At 35.3% G+C, this 24,046-nt stretch overlaps 1 protein-coding gene and 2 pseudogenes across 4 annotated transcripts in view; 2 read left to right on the top strand and 1 right to left on the bottom strand.

Annotated features, from left to right (window-relative positions):
• HS2ST1 (heparan sulfate 2-O-sulfotransferase 1) overlaps positions 1–24,046 on the top strand; it is a 199,260-nt gene that overhangs the window by 125,117 nt on the left and 50,097 nt on the right. The gene's annotated exons all lie outside the window — the stretch shown is intronic.
• LOC117975156 (SUMO-activating enzyme subunit 2-like) lies at positions 5,498–6,532 on the bottom strand (annotated as a pseudogene).
• Positions 6,620–7,366, top strand: LOC134729007 (SUMO-activating enzyme subunit 2-like; annotated as a pseudogene).

Here is a 24,046-nt window from a genome sequence, read left to right as displayed (position 1 = left end):
GGTGTGGACCATAGGTATCTTTGCTATTCTGGACTGTTAGTTTGCTTCCTGATGTGCCTCTGCTTATCTTTTCTTCCTCTCAGTTTCATTGGGATCCTCAGCTATTGAGTTCTGTCCTGGTGCATTCCAGCCCCACTGCAAAAGAATAGGAATGAGCATCTAACACATCCATCTCTGAATGCAGAAGAGGTTGAAGTATAACAACCTTATTCATTATTATTACTTGCTTAATGAATTTCTGGATTTTTATTATCTGTCATTAAATATCCAGGACAGGTGTCATCCATTTATCCTTATATCAGTTCAATAATCTATTCAGTGAATATCAGAACTGGGTGACATCCTGATTTTACCACTTACTGGCTCTGTGGCACTGGCTATGGTTTTATCCTCACAGAGCTTCAGTTGCTTCATCTTTAAAGTTTGACCAATAGTAACTAATTAAACAGGTAGGTGGAAGATACCATACGTAAAGTTTCTAGACTAGGTGCCAAAGCATAGGAGTCGCTCAAGAGATGGTAGCTGAAAAAGGAAGTTTCTTACAGTTTTTGATGGTGTATGGAGTGACAGTATTCAATGCAAGTAGTGTCTATATTTGTGTAGTCTAATTAGTGGCATTTTAAAATCCCATTGTAGGCTTTAAAAAAATCTGAGGGATTGAATGTTGTTGTTCTTACTATATTAGAAAAGAAGATTAAGAAGGAACAAAAGTAGTTTCCTTTTAATAGATCCATTAATGGAAAACAAGCAGATTTCTTTGGAATGAAAAATAATGGAAAGTTCATAGGCAAATGCTTGAAAAGCATTTTTCCCCACAGAGGACAGTTTAGAGATTTTAAGAAATAAGAGTCTCATGTTTGTGGAAAATTAGAAACAATACCTCCTTATTCTAATATAATTGAGCAAGAATTGAGGACTGAATTTCCATCTCTGTCTCCTCCTCCCCGCTCCCTGAACAGAGAGATTTTGCCTTTCAAGGTCTCAGTCTGAGGATTTTTGCTTGATATAGGACCTGTATTCTTTTCTCATTCTGTTCCTGTGATATTTTTAGAAGTATCCATTTTCCTTCTAATATGCCCATTCTGCCCGTCTTTGAAGTACCTATATCTCTAAATGATGCCTGTATTCACCAGTCTGAAGACTCTTCTGACTGGGCTTTGCAGGGAGCTTGTGGTGCATGGGGCATGGGGCATTGACTCAGCCAAGGTGCTTTGCAGGCTAGGCATAACTTATCCAGGTGAGGACAGGTACTAGAAGGAAGTGAGAAGAATAATGTTCTATGGCCCTTTCAGAACCTCAAGAATACCTTGGCAGATCCAAGCCTTCTGCTTATAGAATGTTAGCAGTAGTAGAGCATGATTTCTGTAATTAGGCACATAGGCAAGAGTTAAGTAAAAAAGTCCGGAATATTAACCTTAAAAAGGAAGACTTGGTAGCACAGAATATCTGTGTCTCAGGGGGAAAAAAGCCAGTAGGCATGTTCTGTGACACCTCAAAAAACTGTAAAAGGTGGAAAGTAGTACAATTTCCAAGAATTAGTTAGCTCTTCAAGGAGAGTGAGTTCCCCACCATTGGCGTTACTGAAGGAAAAAGAAGGGCAACCACTTTTCAGGGTTATTGAAGGAATTTACCCATCAGATTCATTTTGATGTCAATAACCACTAAGCTCTCCTCTGTCTTAAAGATTGAATAATTTTTCAAATTAGATTCATTTTTTACCTTTTATCCATTGGACAGTTTTTACATCAGTGTTTTATTTAGCATCATTCTGATTGTTGTTTACTTTTTAAAGGGGAGAAGGAGAAAAGGGGAGAGGAAAGGAAGACCACATTAAATTCCCAAATAAAAGAAGCAATACAATCTGGGAAAAATAGCGAGACCTTGTCTCTACTTAAAAAAAAAAAAAAAGTGGGCACCTGTACTCCTAGCTACTCCAGAGGATGAGGTGGGAGGATTGCTTGAGCCAGGTTTTTGATGCTGCAGTGAGCTCTGATCATGCCACTGCACTCCAGTGTGGGTTACAGAATGAGATCCTGTCTCAGAAAGTATATATAAATTTAAAAAAAGAAGAAATAAATTAAATTTTAAAAATTAAGTGTAAAATATTGTGAACCTTCCCCCGCCCTTAACAAAATTTTAAGTGTATAGGACATTATTGTTAACACAACATTAAGCACAGTGTTGTACAGCAGACCTCTGGAACTTCATCTTGCATAACTGACACTTTATACACATTAACAGCAACTGCTTCCCCACCTCAGTTCCTGGCAACCATCATTCTACTTTCTGCATCTATGAGTTTGACTACTTTAGACACTTCATCAGTGGAGGCATGCAGTATTTGTCCTTCTGTGACTGGCTTATTTCACTTGGCATAATGTTCTCAAGGTTCATCTGTGTTGTTGCATACGTTGGAATTTCATTCTTTTAAAAGGCTGAATAATATTTTACTGTGTGTATATCACACAGTAAATCCATTTTATCCATTCATCTGTTGATGGACATTAAAGTTGTTTTTACATATTGGCTGTTGTGTACAATGCTTCATTGTACATATGGGAGTGCCACTATCTCTTAAAGATTCTGACTTCAGTTCTTTTGAAAAATTAAACACAGAACTACCATATCCCAGAAGTGGGATTGGTAGATCATATGTTAGTTTTGTGTTTAATTTTTTTTAAAAGCATTTACCTTATTATTGTTTGGATATGCATTTCCCTGATGATTAGTGATGTCCAGCGTCTTCCTATACCTGTTAGTCATTTGTGTGTCTTCTTTGGAGAAGTGTCAATTCAGGTCCTTTGCCCATTTTTTAATTGAGATATTTGGAGTTTTTTGCTATTGAGTTATAGCAGTTTCTTATATGTTACAGCTATTAACCCCTTATCAGATATGTGGTTAGCAAATATATTCTCCGATCTTGTAGGTTGCCATTTCATTGTTTCCTTTGCTATGCAGAAACTTTTTAGTTTAATACAGTCATGCTCCTTGTCTGTTTTTTCTTCTTTTGACTGTGCTTTTGATGTCATAGCCAACAAATCGTTGCCAAGACCCATGTAATAAAAATTTCCCCCTATGTTCTAGGAATTTTACAGTTCTAGGTCCTTTGTTTCAGTCCTTAATCCATTTTTAGTTGGTATTGCTTTTTAAGGAAGCCATTATTTTAAAAATAAAAATGAAAAACCCATCTCCTTTTTATATATACCTCCTCTTGATATTTTTTGGATAGATATACCTTCACTGTGCTAACTAGAGAGAGGAAGTACTCTTTTGCAATGCCTGCGAGGCATAACTAAACATAAAGGCCCTTTTCTTTCAGAAAAAATTGACTTCCTGATGAAAAGATCCTGTATTATTTAGTGTTTCCAGAATATCAAGATGATAAATTATCACTGGAAATTATACATTTCCACAGTCATCATTGGATAGATTATAATTGGCGATATTTTGTAATTCTGTATGTCTGGGAATATGTTAACTGAAATACTTTGTAAAAAGTATACGACTCATAGGAATTTACTTTTCTGACTTTTTGTTTACGAGCTTTACACCACATGAAAAAGTTAAATGACTACATGCTTCCTATAAAGCATGTCTGAAACCCAGCCCTCTCTAATCATGGTTGCCATTTAAAGTGAAGCTGAAGAGGAGCCATGCTATTATTCTTCCTTTCCCCCAGCCCTTTCAAGATTAGATTTTGCCAGAGAAATAACAGACACATCTGGTATAGGGGACACTTATAACAAATCTTTCTATGTAGAGAACCGTTTTATTAATTGTGCCTTCTAATTCAAAATATACTACAAAGTTAAATGTGATTAGAAAGGTTCTTTGTGATAATTTTAAGTACTGTTTGATTGGGAGATGGGCTGATGGAGAGGGGAAATAATCTAGATTTATTTCATCAGAATTAGTCCTACATTGATTATTCTGGGTAAAAAATAATAAATTATGTAAGTTTAAGAACTATTAAGCTTTTAAGATTAACAATGTAGAATACAGGGTCATTTTGTAGGTGGCTCTAAATTAAGCCTTTAGATTGAATCATTTTATGAGACCAAATAATCAGTTTAAAGTACCTTATGCTTTACCTGATTTAATAATCAACAAAACATTTTATCCTAAATTTATTGTAAAGCAAGATAGTAATTGGATTTTTTATCCCCAAGAATCAACTGCTGGAGGTATCTTGTTTACTATATTCATGTAGTCAGAAGTGAAAAGTAACTGAAGACTTTATTGTTACAGTCCTGTCTTATATTCTATGTATGTCTGCGCCCTGCCTTAAGTGTGGTTGTTTGGAACTGAAATAACATCTTTCTTGTTGAAAAATGTGGATGTATATGTCTTATGTGCATTAACAATGCTTCTGAAACATGACCTTACTAAATATATCAAGCCTTTCCATATATCAGCTTTAGTATTTATCAATAAATATATACAGGAAGCTATGAAATATATGTATAGAAATAAATATTAAAATTTAGTTGGGTGACTATATTTGTACCATATTTTGTGAGAATAAATTTTCTTTGGATTATAATAGTAATGTTTATTTTAGACAATTTAGAAAAATGCTTTTGTATTTGAAGTCTCAGTGCAAGTAAGGTAAAATGCTGTAAAATTTATATAACCATTGAAATGTTAGGCTCACAACAAATCTTTGATAATCTATATTTCAGTTCAGCAGGCCAAGACACTGGGGAGGAGAAAGGTTCTGTGGTAGTAAATACTAGCACTATTTAGTCACATAATTTTGAAATGCGGCATTATTTTTGTTATGTAGAACTAGAAAATAGGAAAATGAAAATCATTAAATAAATAGCAGTAACAGACAGTACCGACATTTTTGGACATTACAGCTCTACTAGTTCTTAGCTTTCTAGTTGACACCATTACTATTTATTTATTTATTTAATTTTGTAACAAGAATGCAGATGCCATTTATTTGGTCCATAAGTATAGCCATTGAGTTTTACAAAACATCAACTATAAATAACCTGAAACTATAACAATACACAAAAATTGGCTTCATACACAGACATACCAGGCAGTACAAACTGAAAACGTGAGTAAATTAACATTGTTTTACATTAATATACATAGTGCCATTTAACATTTAAAAACAAGTTTCAATACATAGCATTTGATACTTCTTTGAATCTGTTTCAGTCAGAGTATGAAAATGTAGATCTAGGCTAAAATTAATTTTTCTAGCCAAAAATAAAGGCATGATATTTATAACCAGGTATCAACTTAACCACAATATTTTGAAACTGTTAATGATACCTTAGGGTATTTACATTAAAATGGCAACATGCATTGTGTTGTTTTATCTCATGACTGGTTATGCACATACTTTGTTCAAAGGGTTTTTAAAGCTATATTCCTACTTTCAGTATAGCATACTGCAGTGTGTCTTAACAGTTCTAGCAAAATGAATGCTTTCAGAGGGAGCAGAATCATTTTCAAGTCACTGGTGTCAATTTTTTCCCTTTGGAACAAAGGACATAACAAATAATCTGGTTCTGCCTAGATAAACTAAGTAGTAAGAGGGCTCTGTTTAGAGGCATTTCTGTTCAATCTAATGCTATGACATCATCCAGCTCTTCCTTCTGTTCTATACGTGACCTCTTTGCACTGAGATTCTCTTTCTCGTGTGATTTCCTCTTGCGGCTTCTCTCTTCTTCACTGACGTCAGCATTCTTTGAAGAATCTTCTTCATCCGAATCAACTGTGAGAACATCATCTTGCTCTTGAGCTGTGGAGGTGGAAGGCTGACCTCCATCATTACTGCCATTGGTTATGCTTTTGGCAGCATCTTCAGCTTGTTTTGGCCCCACTTTTTCTGGGGCATCACCAACACTTCAAATTCAACATCCTTTCCTAGGTCTTCATTATGAAGGATGTTGATCAATAAAGTATAGTCCTGGAGGAAGTAATCTGCTTGAAGCCAGCTGCAATTTCTCATTCCAAATTCTGACAACTTCTTGTGATTATTAGCTTCTGTCTCTCCCTTTTCGGAAGATATTAGGATTGTTCCTTTCCCATCTTCAATTTGGACATCTGGTGCTACCATAGCAAATTTTTCTTTCACTACCTTGTCTCATAAGGTGAGAACAGTCACTTTATGGACATTCAGCCGTACAGTCACCTCTGGCTTGCTGGCACATATGTAACAATTGGGGTTGGGAGGATCCAGTGCACAAGGCACAAGAAACTTCTTTCTTGGATTTGCTTGTTTATTCAAAACAATTGTTCTGCAGTGGTCTATTTTTCCTGATAAGATCTTCAATCTTTCCAATACCGTCAACCCAGCAATCACTGCATTAGTAGTAGCAATAGCAGGAATAATATTCCCTGCCATTGATTTGATATCAAATCTACTCTTCATATTCATACTGAAAATATGCATCCTGAGGTTTGTAGCAGAGGTAACAAAATCCATTGCATATGGGTCATCCTTATCCCATGTGAGCTCAGCTCCATCCCCCTTTTCTGCTAAATGAACTCTCAGAGTCTCAGTGCTGTGAGCTCCTCAAGAACCTTGTGCTCACCGGCTTCTCCCACATCGAACTGATTGATCTGGTTACTATTGATGTCAGCTACCTCAACAGTTTTTGTTTCAAAAGAAACATGTTGGAAGATCAAAGGCACAGGTTGCCAGGGAAAGTGCACTGCAGTTTTACCTGAAAGCTAATATGGTTGCCTACCATGACAGCATCATGAACCCTGACTATAATGTGGAATATTTTTGACAGTTTATATTGGTTATGAATGCTTTAGATAACAGAGCTGCCCAAAACCGTGTTAATAGTGTGTGCCTGGCAGCTGTTGTTCCTCTTATTGAAAGTGGAACTGCTGGGTATCTTGGACAAGTAACTACTATCAAAGAGGGTGTGACCAAGTGTTACGAATGTCATCCTAAGCCAACCCAGAGAACCTCTCCTGACTGTACAATTTGTAACACACCTTCAGAACCTATACATTGCATCTTTTGGGCAAAGTACTTAAGAAGTATCTCCTGACAGAGCTGACCCTGAAGCTGCCTGGGAACCAACAGAAGCCAAAGCCAGAGCTAGAACATTCTAATAAAGAAGGTGACATTAAACGTATTTCCACTAAGGAATGGGCTAAATCAACTGGATATAATCCAGTTAAACTTTTTACCAAGGTTTTTAAAGATGACGTCAGGTATCTGTTGATAATGGACAAACTATGGCGGAAAAGGAAACCTCCAGTTCTGTTGGACTGGGCTGAAGTACAAAGTCAAGGAGAAGAAACGAATGCATCAGATCAACAGAATGAACCCCAGTTAGGCCTGAAAGACCAGCAGGTTCTAGATGTAAAAAGCTGTGCACGTCGATTTTATTTATTTTTGAGATGGAGTGTAGCTCTCTTGCCCAGGCTGGAGTGCAATGGTGCGATCTCGGCTCACTGCAACCTCTGCCTCGCAGGTTCAAGTGATTCTCCTGCCTCAGCCTCCCAAGTAGCTGGGATTACAGGTGCCCGCCACCACGCCCAGCTGATTTTTGTATTTTTAGTAGAGACAGGGTTTCGCCATGTTGACCAGGCTGGTCTCGAACTCCTGACCTCAGGCAGTCCATGCGCCTCGGCCTCCCAAATTGCTCAGATTACAGGCGTGAGCCATCGCACCCGGCCTACCATTACCATTTCTATCTTCATTATTTTTATTTTATCGATTCCCTAGGAAGACATAGGAACATAGGAAGACAGCAACTAGACAACTAGGCATGAAATGTCAGTGTATATTTCTGCCTTCACACATAAGTGAGGGATGTTTTTAAAACCCCTTTTTAAAACTCCACATAGGTGATTGCTTTTACTGTTCACCTTTGAAGTGAGAAGTGTTTTGATAACTGCCACAGGTTGTTGAGTTAATAGCAATTTTCTGGTCAGTAGTTTTTCGAAGAAGCTGCTCTTATAGATTTGAATAAACAGGTAATAGATGAGAATAAAGGGGACAAATATTTGGCCAGGACTTTTTTCTTTTTTAAGTAAAGAAGTAGTTCATTGCCTATGACATCTAAATTGAGAATCCAGTTTTAAACTCTTCTTAATCCATATTATCTTTAATTCCTATGTGTCAATTCAAGAAGAGTGAGAAATGAATGACTCTTTGTACCTCATTATAGGTAGACATTGGTACGTGTATGCACGGATTCAGTAACTTTAAAAGCCTGTGCCAGATGCAACTATTTAAAAGAACAATGTTTTCAATAATATGGGGGAACTAGCTTGTTTGTCAAGTTAAGAGGAAAAGATAAGATTCAAACGAGTTTATGTGTTATTAACTGATGTTTAATAAAAGCATAAGAAAAAAACAGTAAAGAGATGTTGCCAAAGATATAACAGTGGTTGTATTTGGATGGTGAGATTGTTTATTTTCCCCTTTCTTTCTGGTTTTGGCCATTTCTTTTTGGGAGTGTATTTGCTTTTGTGGCAGGAAAAAACTGAGAACACCTTAGAAACTCTTTTTAGTCATTGGGATTAAGTCCCTGTTTTATTAGTTGATACATGTAGAAATTATACCTTAACTATTTTAAGTCAGAATATGTAAGTGTACACTCATTGGTGCACATGTCAAAAATATAAGAGTATTTTTTTCCTTGAGTATGGGTCTACTTATGAGAGTTCCACATTATCTTTGTTTTATAAAGCAAACCTATAATACGTAGTCTATATTTTCCATTTTGGACTGCTTTAACATGTAACCAAAAAATTTAAGACCTTTGCAAAACAACTTAGATCTCCAGATTTTTCCCTCAAGTCTTTTGTAATTTCTTTGTCAATGTCTGTCCTAAGAGCAGTGTTTCCTAGGTCTTTCTGGAGTATTCAGTTTGATTTTCATGGAAGCAATAGTCCTCTTTCATTTCACACTCATATGCATTGATTTTTGCAGTTACAGTAACAGAGAAAACTGCCATAAACTAGTTTGGGAATAAACAGCCAACTAAAATGAGAACTTTATGAAACTATCAACTAAGTTGTTCATTACTGTGTATACCTTAGTATGTATCCTTTTTGTGGGAGGTGGGATCTGGGCTTTAACTCAGCATGATGATTTTGAGATCCATGGTGTACATATCAGTAGTTCTTTGATAATAGATACTGTTGGGCAGTAATCCATTGTATGGATATGTTACCATTTGTTTCAAAAAATATATATATATCTAACCATATAACCCAGCCATTCCACTCGTATTTATCCAAGAGAAAGAAAAGCATATATCCATACAGAGTCTTACACCAAAATGTTCATCGGCTTTTATTTTCAATATGCCCAAATGGGAAACAACCCACATGTCCATCCACATGTTGTTTCCCATTTGGGCATATTGAAAATAAAAGCCGATGAACATTTTGGCGGAAGACTCTGTATGGATATATGCTTTTCTTTCTCTTAGATAAATAGGAGTGGAATGGCTGGGTTATATGGTTAGTTATATGTTTAAGTTTTTTTTTTGAGATGGAGTTTTGCTCTTGTCACACAGGCTAGAGTGCAATGGTGCGATCTTGGCTCACTGCAACCTCCGCCTCCTGGGTTCAAGCAATTCTCCTGACTCAGCCTCCCAAGTAGCTGGGATTATAGGCACCCACCACGCCCAGCTGATTTTTGTATTTTTAGTAGAGACGGGCTTTCACCATGTTGTCCAGGCTGGTCTCGAACTCCTGACCTCAGGTGATCCACCCGCCTTGGCCTCCCAAAGTGCTGGGATTACAGGCACAAGCCACCGCGCCCAGCCTATATGTTTAACTTTTTAAGAAATTGTCCAACTGTTTTCCACAATGGTTGTCTCATTTTATATTCCCACCAGCAGTTCATGAGAATTCCAGTTACTCCACATTCTTGACAAGTCTTGGTATGACCGGTCTTCAGTTTTAGCCATTCTTACAAATTTTTGTGTTATCTCATTGTAGTTTTCCTTTTATTTTCTCTGATGACAAACGTCTTTCATCTTCTTATCTGCATGTCTCTTTTTTGGGGAAGTGTCCAAATCTTTAGTTCATTTTAAAAAATGGACTGGCTATTTTCTCATTAGGTTGTAAGATACACATTTTTTGTTGATATGATACAAATCTTTTGTTGGCTATACATTTCACAAATATTTTTTCCTTTGTGTGGCTTTCCTTTTCATTTCTGTATCTTTTAATTTCAGTGAAGTCCACTATATTGATGTTTGTTTTTGTAGTTCTTGTTTACTGTGTCATATTTAAGAAATCTTTGCCAAACCTAAAATTACTAGGATTGTTTCTTCTATAAGTTTTATAATTTTAGCTCTTATATTTAGGTCTGTGATTCATTTTAAATTCATTTTTGTATATGATGTGAAGAATGAAGAAAGAATGAAGATTCCCTTAAAAAAATGGCTATCCAGTTGTTCCCATACTATTTGTTGAAGAGGTGATCATTTTCTTCATTGAACTATCTTACCAAGTTTTTCTAAAATCAATTGATCATATTTGTATCCAAGTTTTTCTAAAATCAATTGATCATATTTGTATAGTTATATTTCTGGATTCACTATTCTGTTCCATTGATCTGGATGTCTGTCTTCATGCCAGTACTATACTGTCTGGATTACTGTAACTTGATAACAAGTCTTGAGATAAGGTAGTGTAAATCCTTCAATTTTTTTATTTTTCAATTTGTTTTGCCTATTCCAAATTATTTACATTTCCATATTAGTTGGTCAATTCATACCAAAAAGTGTCCCGGGATTTTGATTGGGATTGCATGGCATCTGTATATAAATTTTTGGAGAATTGACATCTTAACAGTAGTCTTTCAATCATGAATGTGGCATATCTATTTAGATCTTATTTAATTTTTCTCAGCAGAGTTTTATAATTTTTACTGTATGGTCTTATACATCTTATTGCAAATTTATTTATATTTTTGTGCTATTTTACATGGTATTTTTTAATGTGAATTTCTGATTATCTGTTATTAGTAATATACAATTGATTTAGGTATATTGATTTTTATATCCTGCAACCTTGCTAAACTCATTAATTCTCTTAGCTTTTTTATTAGATTCTTTTGGAATTTCTACGCATTCAGTCATGCTGTCTGTGACAAAAGACAGTTTTACTTCTTGCTCTCTAATCTGTGTGCCTTTCTTTTTCTTGCCTTATTGCACAGGCTAGAGCCTCCAAGACAGTGTTGTGTAAAACTGATGAGGGTGGACATCCTTGCCTCATTCATGGTTTTAGGGTGAAAGTATCCAGTCTGTCTTTCAGTAAAGTATGATACCAGCTGAACATTTTTACAGATATCCTTTTATTAGTTTGAGGAAGTTCCCTTCTATTCCCAGTTTGCTGAGATTTTTATCATGCTTCTAGTCCCAGTTTGCTGAGATTTTTATCATGCTTCTAGTCCCAGTTTGCTGAGATTTTTATCATGAATTGATGTTGGATTTTGTTTATGTGCATGTATTAAGATGAATACATGGTCTTTAGCTTGTTTAATAAGGTAAGTTACATTGACTTTTGCATGTTAAACCAATCTGTATCCTTGGGATAAACTACATAGGTATGATAATTGTCCTTTCATTTCACTAAATTTTGTTAATTTTTGCCTCTATAAGGGATTTCATGTCTGATTTTGGTATCAAAGGCTGGCTTCAGAGACTCAACTGGAAAGCATTTTCTCTTTTTCAGTTTTCTTCAAGAGTTTGTGTTGATGTTTTCTTATGTTGGTATTTTTGGTATTGGTATTTTTTTTGTTTGGTAGAATTTTCTAAAGCCATTTGGGCCTTTTGTTTATCTGTGAGAAAGATTTGTTTTCATTTTTTGTGCGAAGGTTTTTTATCTATACATTTAATAGATTTAAAAGGTTATTCTGTTTAGCTATCTGTGAGCTTTGTTAATTTTTGTGTTTCAAGGAATTTAGCAATTTATCAAGTTTATTGGCTACAGTTGCTTATAATATTCTTTTATTGTCTGTAGTATTCTCTCCTTTGTCATTTCTGATATTAATAATTTGTATCTTCCCTTTTTTTTCTTATTAGTCTGGCTAGAAGTTTATCAGTTTTATTTTTATTTATTTATTTTTGGCACAAAGAACTAGCTGTGGTTTAGGTCACTGGTGTTAGAACTGCCTTCTTTTCTAATATGATCGTGTAGTGCTGTATGTTTCCCTAAAAGCACTGCTTCAGTTACATCTTACAATTTTGATGTTTTTGTTTTATTAGGTTCAAAATACTTTTCTACTTTCCTTTTTGTTTTTTTCTTTGTCCTGTGGGTTACTTGAAGTGTGTTATTTAGTCCAAGTATTTGTGGACATTTCAAATGTCTTTTCTGTTATTTTAAATTTAATTCTGTTTTAGTCAGAGAACATATTGTGTATGATTTGAGTACTTTCAAATATTTTGAACCTTGTTTTATGACTGAGAATATGGTCTATCTTATCAAATGTTCCATGTACACTTGAAAAGAATGTGTATCTGCATTCTGGATGGAGTGGTCTCTAAATGCCAATTGGCTAATTAGTTGATGATATTGTTCAAATTTGCTGTATCTTAGTGATTTTCTGTTTACTATCAATTGTTGTGAGCATGATGGTGAAATCTTTAATTATACTTGCAGATTTGTCTGTTTTTCCTGTGAGCTTTTAATTCATATGTTTTTAAAACTCTCTTATAAAGGTACAAAATTGTTTAGGATTGTTATGTCTTTTTGATAAATTGACCCCTTTATCATTATGAAATGATCCTTTTTATCTTTGCCAGTATTCTTTACTCTGAAATCCATTTGTCATTAATATGGCTACACCAGCTTTTTTTGATTTGTGATAATGTAATATATCTTTTCTCATCCTTTTGCTTTTAAGTTATTTAATGTTTCTCTCATTTAAAGTGGTTTTCTTGTGGTCAGGATATAGTTGAATCTTGCTTTTTTATCTAGTCTGACAATCTCAGCCTTTTCTATGGTGTGTATGGATCCTGATAATTAGTACATTATCTTTTAATGTGCAAATATAAATGTTAGTAATTATAAATTAAGATTTAAGAATTTGAATAATTTGATAGATCCCATCAAGTAATCTTATTCCTAAAATTTCTATTTTCTTTATTTTTCGAACTTTGTTTTATTTAGACTTATTATTTCTAGGTTATCTTAGGCCACCAAAAAAAAGCCAAAATTGGGAAATAAACTGGGACTACATTAGAAATAAAATGGCCTCCAAATATGAGAGATTATGCTACAGAGACTCCTGTAAAATTTTAGCTATAAAAGGGTAAAATGGAGAATGGTACCCACAGGGTCACAAACCAGAGTCAACAAATGTTGACTCCAGTGTTGCTTTCTAATATCTTCTGTTTGTTATTGATTTTAGACTACTTGCTCTTATATCACCTTGGGAGCTTTTAAGAAATACAGATTCCCCAGTCCCATGGAATTTGTTATACCCTGTAATCTATTTTAAGGTAATGTAACTTTCCATGTGATTCTTAGATTACTCTAGGGTCAGAAATCATGGTCCTGCCCTAGTTATCTGACCACTTTAATCTCTGACTTTTCTGCCACTATCACTTTCTCCTACAGAGTCTTGGCACCATTACAGGAAAAAACCTCTGAGGATTAGTCAGGTGTGATATACCTAGAATATTATACTAAACAGTCTTGACATGTACGGAGCTTTAGCTTTGACTGTGCTATATGTAACATTAGGTTAGTAGAGATCAAATCACCTGAAACCTTCACTTTTAACATTATCCTTCACTTCCTTTTAACATTTCTTAGATTGTGGAGTGAAGAACTCTGTCTCCCATATGGTTTAATTTAGTATGCTATATTATTTTTATTAAGCAAATTTGTGTGTCTGCTGTATACTGGGTAATAATGGTCATCACCTTTCTTTCAGAGAAAGAAGTAGCTTTTAAACAAGTTATGCTCTCCTCCCCCAAAAAGTCACGTTAATTCTACATGTTTTTTTTTTTTCAGTTTTCGTGGTTTGATTGGTTCCAGTGTTCAATTAGAATGTACTTAAATTTATGTTGCCTAATTCAAATAGATTAATGGGGATGAGGCAGAGTAACTCAAAATAGAACAAACAGTTTTGAGTTACTTTGCGTTATCCCCATTAATTTTATCAACCCATACCTTTTCATAATGATCATAATTTTATTTCTGGCATAGGAAAATAAGCCAAAAATATTAGTGGATTTAAAAAGCTAATATATAGGGTATGTAAAGATCAACAAATTATTTTAAAGTAGATATTAAAATGTCTTGTATAGTAAATGTTCAGTAGTCTGCAAAATAAAGAATATTCTACTTGAGAATTTTTTTCTTACACTTGTTTCATATGATTAAAATTCAGTAAAACACAATTAAAACTCAAATTATGGTCAAGCATTAGTTTTTGTCGATTGATAACAACTGTCCAGCATTTTACTGGTCATTATTGAGAATATCAATTATCATTGCATTGTGGGCATGTTGAAGTGTCACTAGTAAAGAATTGTAGTTTACAGGATCCTGAATAATGGTTCTTTTTTGTTACACAAGACAAATGCAAAGGAAGACAGTTTTTGGAAATCGATGTTTAAAAAAGAACATCTTTAGAATATTAATACCTGTGACTAATTTTTGAAGATTCATTAAAAATACAAATTCAATTGAAAAGCTATAACAGTTTCTCAGAAGATACAAAGCTGTAAAATATAAAAAGTTTTAGGCCAGGTGCAATGGTTTAGACCTGTAATCCCAGCATCTTGGGAGGCTGAGGTGGGCTAATCGCTTGAGCCTAGGAGTTTGAGATCAGCCTGGGCAACATGCTGAAACCCTGTATCTACAAAAAATACAAAAATTAGCCAGGCATGGTAGCGCACACCTGTAGTCCCAGCTACTCCGGAAGCTGAGGTGAGAGGATCACTTGAGCCTGGGAGGTCGAGGCTGCAGTGAGCCCTAATCATGCCACTGCACTGCAGGCTAGGTGACAGAGCGAGACCCTGTCTCAAAAAAAATTTTTTTTTAACTCACTTTTTTAGTCTTAACAATGGGTAGTGTACAATCTACTTGAACTTCAGTTTTTAACTAGTAAGCCAGGACTGGAACTTGTAGTTTAATCAGAATTTCTTCATATATACGTGAATGTTCCTAGATGAATATCTTTAACATGGTTCTTGAATTCTTGGTTGTACCCCAAAAATGGTTTCAGTTTAAAAGGGTGTGGGGCAATGACCATGATTCAGAATTAATTAATGTTGCATTTTCACAGGGTTTTGTAACAGTTTATGCTCAAGAACAATGTAAACATTTCACTTGTGCTTTCCATAATGATGGTTACAGCATGCTTTAAAGAGGAACTGACTAGCCTTAGGAGACATAGTGGCTGGTGGCGAGCAGTGAGGAAGATGGGAAATCCAGTTAGTCCAGTAGAATCAGTGCCATGAGTTAAAGGGTAATGGATGTGATGACCAGAATACCCTCACAACTAGTTTATACCATTACGTTGTTTTTCACAGATCTAAGGTATATCTAAAATTCCAATTAATGGGGTACAATTAATTAGTTACATGGAAAAGATAATATTCTATATCTGTCTTCTTAATAAGCCAACAGAAATGCCCTCTAGAACACCGATTCTCAAAGTGTTCCTGGACCATCATATCAGCATTGGGAACTGGATTGGCAAATTCTTAGTCCTTGGAATTAGTAGCTAGGGAATGTGGGAAGGCAGGAATTTGTATTTTAACAAATGCTCCAAGTAATTCTGATGCATGCTCAGTTTGAGAACCACTGCTCTAGAATATGATGCATATCAAACTCCAGTAAAATAATAGCAAGTTTTCAGCATTGCTAATTCTAATTTTCAACAGCTGCTGCATTAGGTTTTCGTTAATGATACCCAAACCCAGCTGGAGTTGAATCCTAGTTACTTCTTATTCTTTTTACTTACTAGTGAGTGGAGCACCAGGTGCAGTTGTTGAAGTGTGAAAATAATTTAGCTTTGTAGACAGTTCTGGCATTTCTTGATTTTGAAAATGCTTTAATCTTCTTGGTATGATATTTCAACAATCAAAGCACATCTATTTTAATGGCAGTATGGACTTGTGCTAAGAATTTAAGGAAATCTCTGAATATTCCTACCAGTTTAATATCAAAATTAATATTTTAGCTGAATTACAAAGCTTATATATAATTTACTCCTATTTTATTTTTCCACCAGTATATGCATTAAAAATTTTTTAATGTCTTCCTGAATAATTTACTTTCAACCTTTTTCACATCTTCTACAATATTATGTTTAGTTTTACTTTGGAAAAAAATGCTAGCAGAGATTTTAGTTAAATGCATTCTTAGTAGTAAGGTCCAGCTGTGTGCTTTGTGAGTTGCAAAACTCATGAGTCCTTCAAAAAACATTTTAAAGGCATGTCAGTAAGACATGAAGCTAGCATTTATCTGCTGCAGTATACTTTGAGTATTTACAAGTGGACAACGTGGTCAAAAGCACTTAAAATGTTTGTTAATAGATTAGTACATGATCTTGCAGTGATAGTGCAGATTTGTTTTTGGTTGTATTGCACATATGTTATAGGTAGTGTTGGTAATACAGATATTTAGAACCAAAACTGATGAATTCAAAATTCTCTTTTGATGTTTAAAAATAAACATAAAGTGAAAAATAAAATTCTCTTTTTTTTTTAACTGTGTACCTTCATGATCTCATTTACTCCTTTTACATCAGCTGATGCCTTTGTGTTGTGACTCTTAATTTCTATCTTTAGTTCAGAACTTTCTCCTGAGATGTATATCTTCTGTAACCTACATATTACTACCTGGATGTTCCATGGGCACATGAAACTCACTGTGTCTGAAACTGATAATCCAAGTCTCTCCCTCATACTAACCCTGTAAATACATACGGAATCAGAGTTACATTAATAGCCTATTTTTCATTATTATAATAGGTCAAATAGCCTATTTTGGCCATTACCCTAGATGTTTGCACAGGGCTTCATTCTCCATTGAAATTCCTTTCTAATATTTCTGAAACTCTTCTAGAGATATCTCATGTGAGTTTTTTTGTTTGTTTTTTAAAAAGCAGACTCCCCTCTACCCATAAGAATCTGCTTGGTTACCTGCTTGTCCATAGAACAACTATCTCTAATCAAGCATCATCATCTCTGCTGCTTCCCCAAGAGGAAATGCCAGAAAGTATGGGAGGCTTCATGGTGCTAAGATTGATGTCACATTTCATGTAGAAATGGAGAAAGTTCTCTTATGTCCTCAGTAATGTCATACTTTATCACTTGTGAACCTGCTTTATGTGCCTGTGTGAAGAAATGGCAAACTATATACCAGCTATTCATGCATTTCTTCCTCTAGTATGTTTTTATTGCTAGGAAGCAACTGCCCACCAAGGATTAAATTTCTCACCACAACCCCTGCATCTAGGTAGGGCCATATGACTAGTGTTTGCCAAGATAATTAAGAAATGGTTGTGCTTTCTGCACTCTTATCGGCCAGCTGGATCAAAAGACTTCAAGGTACTGTGGAGAATGGCAAAGTCAGAAGAGGAAAGGAGCATAATTCCTTGAATTACTGCATAAAAGGCCGTCTGTCAACCAAGAACACTCATATTGGTACTTGAGCAAGAACTAAACTTCTCGTGTAGTAAACAATCGAGATTTCGTTACAACAGCTGATGTTTCCCTAATTAATACAGTGCCCCCTTTATATTACAAAGCCCTTCTTTGAAACAGCTCCTTAATCATTTCCCTGCATTCCCTTTCTCTAAAAACTCAAACACATAAATATCTGGAAATTCATAGGGCTGGGAGGGAACAGATGCCATATTACATTCTAATCCAGAACTTTTCTGCCATTGTGCCCTCCCCATCCTATTCCCTAGACCTGTTAGGCTTGGATATTGTTCTTACACAAGCTTGAAATAAAGCCTTATGAAAATGGGCTCTTCCACAGACCAGCTACATACTTGATTTCTCAGTTTGAGCTTCAGTGTAGACTACAAACTATCCTGAATTCCTTTCTTCATCCCCATTTGTTCTTCCTTCCCCAATTCTCAAATTCACTGAATGGTACCATCTTCCTCCTCAGTAAAGAAGCCTAGAGACAGCACCTTAGCCACTTCCAATTCCATCTTCTACTCTTGTCACCTAAGCCTCTAACCCATTAACCTATCTCCTTCCAGTCCCCATGCTTCTTCCTTATTGCAGTTGCTTTCCTTCAAGTCTTAATCCTCACTATGTCTTCAGGCCATTGATACTCAACTGTAAGCGTTATCACTCTATAAAATCTTGCATTGTAGAAGTCCCACATGGGTTACTTAAAACTCTTTTAAAAAATGGCTCTTTATCGCTTATAGAAGTTGTTCTGAAAGTGCAGTCCATGTACCTTAGGGATGCTTAAGACTCCTTTAGGGCTTTCACAAAATAGTTCACAATCATTTTCATAATAATTCTAAGATGTTAGTTGCCTTTTTCACTAGTTGACATTTGTCCTTATGGTAAAAAGCATTGGTGGTACCAAACTGTACTAGTAGGCATTGTGTTTTTTGCTGCCTTTCTCTAACAGCCCAAACCCTCAAAAGCCATTTTCACATAAGAATGTCCATCAGAAAGCAATAACTTTATTAAATATTGACTATTTTGTGTATGTCCTTAATATTCTGTCACAATATATAAAGTACATCAAGCACTTCTGCATACCAGAGTACAGAGGTTGTCTTGAGGTAAAGCACTTGTGTGATTGAGTTGTGCTGTGGTTTGAGTATGGTTTGTCTCTACCAAAACTCATGTTGAGGCTTGGTCCCCATTGTAATGGTGTTGAGAGGTGGTGGGACCTTTAAGAGGCGTTTGGATCATGAGGAATCTGCTCTCATGAAAGAATCAGTGCAGTCTTGAGGGAGTTAGTGAGTCCTTACTCTCTGAGGACTACGTTAGTTACAATGAGATCAGGTTGTTATGAAGCAAGGTTGCCTCTCGTGTTTGCGCTATTTTCTGCATATGTCAGTTTCTCTTCTATTCCTCCATCATTTTTTGATACAGCATGAAGCCCTTACCAGAAGACAACAGATGTGGCTGCCCAGTCTTGAACTTGCCAGCCTAAAGAACCAGGAGCTAAAGAAACTTCTTTATAAACTACCTGGTCTCTGTCATAGCAACAGAAAATAGATTAAGACAAGTTGCAAGCTCAACAAGGCAATTTTTTAAATAGAACACTGTTTTTACTTGAAAGAATGATCAACACACAAACTATGTTTATTCAGACTTGTGTAGTTGGGAGATATTTTCTCAAAAATGAATGAAGTGAACTTGTCGCTGTAAGGAAAATAGTTGACAGTATTAGTTGCCAATTATAAAATTCAAAAAAACTTGTATCTGCCACTATGAACATAACAGTTTCCCAATACTTAGACTTCTCTGAGATTGGTGGTGTTATAATGAATGTGATTTTTTAAATTGTATAATTTTTATTATACAATTCTAATGTATTAATATTTGGAGGATCTGCATAACTCCGTATACCAATATTTTTCAAATGACAGTGCAAAGTATATCAATATAACAGTATATATTCACTGATATGAACATGAATAGTGTATATTCATTAATATGGTTTTCTATCACATTGCAGTTAACTTTTAAGAAATTAACACTAGGTTTTAGTGTAGAATTGAAAAAGAACATTTCCAATTATTTGAAAAGGCTACTAAAGTACTCCTTTTCCAACTGTATCTATATGAGTCTGATTTTCTTCATTGACTCCAACCCAAATAATATATGGTAATATTTTGAATGGAGAAGCAGATATGAAAATCCAGTTGTCTTCTATTAAGCCAGACACTTTATAAGATTTGCAAAAATATGTTACACTAAATTTTTTTGGTTTTGGAAAATTTTTTCACAAAATCATGTCATTTATGCTGACATGTTATATTGTTATTTTAAAGTGAGTTAATAAATGTTTCTCAATTTTAATTACTAATGTGCTGTTGCTAGATGTAACCCACATAAACCAAAGCTCTTTGGTGTCCTTAACAATCTTTAAGTGTATAAAAGGTTCTGAGACCAGCAAGTTTCAGAATGCTGGCTTATAGGATATGGTTCATATTCCTAATATGGTGATTAAGACACTGTGATCTGGCTTCTGCCCACTTTTCTGCCTTATGTTTTACCTTGCCCTTAATTTTTCTCGTATCTTCTAAGCTTATTAAGAACCACTTTTAGGGCCTATATGCACTCTACAGTGTTGTGCCTCCAAGGACTTTGCTCATGCTTCTTCCCTTTGCCTGGAAGGTCTCTTTGTCACCCAGAAGGCACTTTTTTTTTTTTTTTTTAAAGACAAAGTCTCACTCCCAGCACTCTGGGAGGCCGAGGCAGGTGGATCACGAGGTCAGGAGATTGAAACCATCCTGGCTAACACGGTGAAACCCCATCTCTACTAAAAATACAAAAAATTAGCCAGGCGTGGTGGCAGGTGCCTGTAGTCCCAGCTACTCAGGAGGCTGAGGCAGGAGAATGGCGTGAACCCGGGAGGCGGAGCTTGCAGTGAGCTGAGATCACGCCACTGCACTCCAGCCTGGGTGACAGAGGGAGACTCTGTCTCAAAAGAAGAAAAAGAGAGAGAGAAAAAAAACTGTATTTTTTGTCTTAAGCTAAACAAATACATCTGGGTGAAACTGAATAAAATAGGATTGTGGGAGAATAAGTAAGCATCCTACTCCCTTCCCACCCAGTTGTTACTGGCCTGCTTCTCTCTCTATTTCTGCTTCTTTCGATTTTGTTTTAGCCTTGGGGTGAGTGGGTGGAGGGAGTCCAAAAACACATCTGTACTGTAGAGGAGAAATTGATAGCATAGCTTTATGGAACTTATCTCAGGGTTATGCAATCCAGAGGTCCCCTGATTTCAGCTCTCATCAGTGCAGGAATCCTTTTTCCATCATTCTTTGACAGGTCCTCATGCAACCTCTATATGAGTATCTCCGGAGACTAATAACTTACCACCCCCTAAACTGCCTGTGTCTTTACTTTGCACTACTAATTATTTGAAAGCCCGTTCTCTCTTGAGCCACAGTCATATCTTTTTTTCTGGAGTAATGCTACAAAAAGGATTCTGCCTCTTTTTCACAATAACTTTTCAAGTATTTCAAGAGACTGTTAGTCATTTTTATGGATTTTCTCTTAGCTAAGTGCACTGTTTTGTTTTTTTTTTTTTTAAGTTTTTTATGTGGCATGATCCATCCAGCTCATTCCCATTCTGGAGTACTCTAGCTTTTAACGTGTGCCTGAAATGACACATAATAGCCCTGTGTGACTAAATACAAATTTCTTAGGAACTGTTCCTTCCTGTGACTTGAAACAGTAATTACTGTGTTTTGGTTAGGAGTATAAGCTTTGGTATCAGACAGATGAGGGTGTGAATTCTGACTTTGTTCCCCTGTAATTCATATCTCTGAGTCTAAATTCCATAATGTTACCATATAGGATTATTGCAAGAATTAGGTGAAGTAATGTACATTTAAACATGAACCATTGGCTGGGTGCAGTGGCTCATGACTGTAATCCCGGCACTTTGGGAGGCCGAGGCGGGGAATCACGAGATCAGGAGATCAAACCATCCTGGCTAACATGGTGAAACGCCATCTCTACTAAAAATACAAAAAATTAGCCAGGCGTGGTGGCAGGTGCCTGTAGTCCCAGCTACTCGGGAGGTTGAGTCAGGAGAATGGCGTGAACCCAGGAGGCAGAACTTGCAGTGAGCCGAGATCGCACCACTGCACTCCAGCCTGGGCAACAGAGCGAGACTCCGTCTCAAAAAAATAAAAAATAAATAAAATATGAAGCATTGTTCCTGGCTCACAGTAAAGGCTCAAAGTAGAAGCACTTGTTACACTGATAATTATATACCTATTGGCACAGCCTAAAATTGCCATACGTTTTTTTGCAGCTGCTTCACATTACTGTTAATATTATAATCATTATGCTAGTATATTTGTTGTTTATCAGCTTGTGCTACTACTCAGGCTTTTATGCCTTCTCCAATTAGCCATCCCCACATCTTGAAAGCCAGCTCTGTCCTTTTAAGGCTGAACTTAGTGTATTTTCCAGAAGGTTTTTCTCCAATTCTTGGATCCAGAAGTATTTTGTTCTTACTTATGGCATTTGTTACAGTGGCATTTGTTCAATTTTGTACAAGATAGACTATGAAAATAGGACCAGTTCACTTGAGAAATTTATAAAGAGATGAGGGATGATGAGATTAATGTCTTAATAAAGCTCAAGAAAAAGGAAAAGCATATATAGTTGGACTCCCCATTTTGTATCAGCGTACTTATTTCAAGTGACTGAAATGAGTAAAGAAAGAAGCCTTGAAGTCAGCTCACCTATGATTTTTAACTATGATATTTTGTATTTTAAAAATAGATACTTGGTGCAGGCGTTATTGGCAGACAGAAGTAAGAGGCTAGGGTGAACAGGCTATGGGCGTCTGGTAAAAGAATTTTTTCCCAAAAATGCTCTGGCAGTTTCATTCCCAAAAGATGGATGCAGGTAAATCTGACTCTGGTCAGTACAATCAAGGCAAATTGGTGTTTTTCTAAACTGTGAATTGGGAGAGGATTCTACTTATAATTTGAATAATAGGTCTCATCTCTATACTTATTCTGGTATATTTAAAGAAAAACTTAGGCCCTATATTGGACCTACTTCAGACCTTACAATCCATATAGTAACCCATAAATAAATAAAACTTTGTATGTTGTGATTTTTTTCCCTATTCAAGAATGATACCTAGAATATTATACAATTACTAATTTGGGGAATGATATCAAGAATTATGTTGTTTTTGGCTTTGGTTGTGGTTTTTTACAACTTTTTAAATTTTGAGATAATTATATATTCACAGGAAGTTGCAAAGATAGTACAGCATGTTTTTCTTTTTAGCACCTAGAAGACAACCATCTTCTGTCCCTCTGTTTCACTTATTTACCATGCCTATTTCAAAGGAATGTTGCAGGAAGCAATTGCAAAATGCTTTTGCAATCCCAAAATAAAATATATCAAATAATTTTAAAAGGCATTTGCAAAAAAAAGGTAGTTCTATAATATTGTAATGCTGTATTTAACTATGAGGCTCTACCTCTTCCTATAATAGAAATAGACAAAATCTCAGACAATCAGTATAATGTGGAACACGAGTTCTAGAGTCACACTGACCTGTAATGGTATCCTGACATCAGTAAACAGCTGGTGATCACTTAAAGAGACTCAGTTTTCTTATTTAAATGGGGATAATAATTCTGCCTCTTAGGTTTGCTTTAAGAATCATGACATGATGTATATAAACCACAACAGAGAGCATGGGTGTAACAGATGATATACATAAAACACTTAAAGCATAGTGAGAATTCAATGTTAGCTATTACCAATACTATTTTTTCATGTAGGTGATTAGTGTATTTCTCAGATTGATAATAAAGGAAGGTTATAACTTATAAGGATTTCACATTGTTAAATTAATATAATAACTGTAGAAAAGTATAGCCAAGCTTGGCAAGTACATTTAGTAAAATATAACTCATATTCCTTTAACATAGTAACCTTAGCAATAACACAAAAAGAAAAGAATTGGTGTTTTTTGGATTGATGGGGTATTTAACAATTACTTTAATGTTTTTATCTAATAGATCATCTCAGGAGCATTAACTCCAATATATTTTTAGTGAGAACCTTATCACAGATGAAGTTGTGAAAGAAAATTTGATATTTATTTTGTAATGTATTTTCAGAATGTTAAGGATTAACATATATTTAATGTGGAAGCATTATGTTTGTTTAAAAGATGTGTCTAATAAGGGCCTACAAAAATTTATTGTACATGAAGATAATAAATATTGTTAAATTGAGAATAAATGACTAATTTATAAACAGTTAAATGTTTTATAATTTGTTTTTAATGTTATTATTAAAATGAACCTGTATTATAAGATCTCAATATTTGGTAATTTTTTTTGAAGTGAAACAAACATAAGTTAGCCATTTTACAGGGA

The sequence above is a fragment of the Pan paniscus genome, chromosome 1, assembly GCF_029289425.2.
Source record: "Pan paniscus chromosome 1, NHGRI_mPanPan1-v2.0_pri, whole genome shotgun sequence".
NCBI classification, from domain to species: Eukaryota; Metazoa; Chordata; class Mammalia; order Primates; family Hominidae; genus Pan; species Pan paniscus.
The sequence above is the reverse complement of the archived record's forward strand: the minus strand, read 5'-3'. Positions and strand labels throughout refer to the sequence as shown.